The sequence below is a fragment of the Vitis vinifera genome, chromosome 19 (genome assembly GCF_030704535.1).
Source record: "Vitis vinifera cultivar Pinot Noir 40024 chromosome 19, ASM3070453v1".
NCBI classification, from domain to species: Eukaryota; Viridiplantae; Streptophyta; class Magnoliopsida; order Vitales; family Vitaceae; genus Vitis; species Vitis vinifera.
The window spans coordinates 26,274,896-26,276,766 of NC_081823.1; positions in this window are offsets into that span (position 1 = coordinate 26,274,896).

Genomic DNA, 1,871 nt, shown 5'->3' on the forward strand with positions numbered 1-1,871 from the left:
TGTGTCACTCATTCTCTTCTTGCTTTCTTTCCATCTTTTCCTGCCACGCCTGGAATCATCTATCGACATTGGCTAACTGAGATGCAGTAGACATATTAGTTATCGTGATTTTATAGGCTTTTGTGTTCAGTTCCCATAGACAACTCCAATGTTGGTGCATGAAGAATGATAGTCACTTTCGGATAGAGTTCGAGATGACTACCTCTATTTTGTCTTGCATAAAGGAATGTTCGAATGGGGTTTTAGACACGCCTCTTCGAAGATTAAGTCAGAGGGTTAACTTGAGTAAGAAAATGTGGTTTTGGAAAGACAGTGACATACTTGTTAGGATATAGCCCTTAAAAACATGACATGATATAATAAATTTGGAATTCATTATTTATTTAATAATGTTCTAGTTTCACTTTTATCTATCCTTATTTGATATATTATACTTTATGAACATTATTGTCCGCATCTTTTGCATTGTACGTGACTTAGGTGCATTAGGAGTTGCACATAAGATCTAAGTCATGGATTCCTTGCAAATAGATGACTTGTTCATAGTCGATTCATGGGCTTAGGCAACCCATTAGAGGCTATAATGCACCATTTCCTAATTGGAGGAATGACTGGTCTTAGCTATTGGAAGGGTTTCCCATGGTGAGTGCACTAGTGTGTATGGTTACACATTGGACAAGACCTACGGTGACTCATGACTTAAGGCTAGCAAGTAGTCATGACCTCACCAAACTACTTCATTATATCGTTTCTCAACCTTGAGAGAATATTGAGTTTGTACTAAAGTTAGCAATGACTTTGACACATTGGTGAGATCATATGTTGATCATATATTCCTTATGGATTGGGTCATTGTTGATAGAAACTGATAGCAATAGGTATTCTCAATAGAGACACCATGATATCTCTTAGGATTGAAACAGTGTGTCCCATTGGGTGATCCTAAGTAGGTGTGTTCATGGAAACTATGACCATAGTAGTTCCTGAAGTGGAACTTGAGATAAACTCTTTGAGAGCTACGATATGTTAATTGAACACATAATAGGAGGATCTATAACTCAAGGATGGTACAAGTAGTCTTGAAAGGTTAATAACTTTCACCTTGTTAGACTACAGACACCAGTTCATGGGAAGACTGAACATAATGGATAACATGAACCTGAACACTTGGTATCTAGTTATTATTTACATAAGATACTAGAGTTCAGTTGATTCTTTATAGTGAGATGTTGAATCAACTTTAGAATTGGATTCTGAGGGAGCCAGTATTTCTATGGGTCTTAGTGGTCCCCGCTCTAAGCTCATATACCCTGTTGGCATGGATTATGAGTGTTGAATTGACTCTAGGTTCACTTTTGTGCATAAAGACGTTTTGGTAATTACGCAAGATTGCATAGGGGTAAGTGAATAAGGTCTATAGATTGGGCTAATTAATTAATTAGTAGGCACTATTAGATTAATTAATCAATAAGAACCCATTTTTGGCTAAATTAACTGACCCAAGCCCATGTGGGCTCAAGTCACTTAAGCTCACTTAGGAACCCTACAAATACTCCATAAAGGTTAGGGTTTCCATAGCTTTTGTCTTCCATCATCCAGAGAGATTGAGAGCCATAAACTCCACCATCTTTTTCTTTCCTATTGGAAGTGTGCCAAGATCAAGGTTCAAGTCATCGGGAGGAAGACTTCGATTTTACGAGGCTTCTGCGATTTCGATCTTCATCTTCACCGTGTGGATTTGATTCGGAAACATCCTAGTCTAAGGTATGGTTTTCATTAGCATTTTTTAAATCTTTGAAAGTATAAAAATACTATTTTTTCGCTATGCATAGGATTTAGAAAAATTTTAGGATAGTTATGTATGTTTCTAA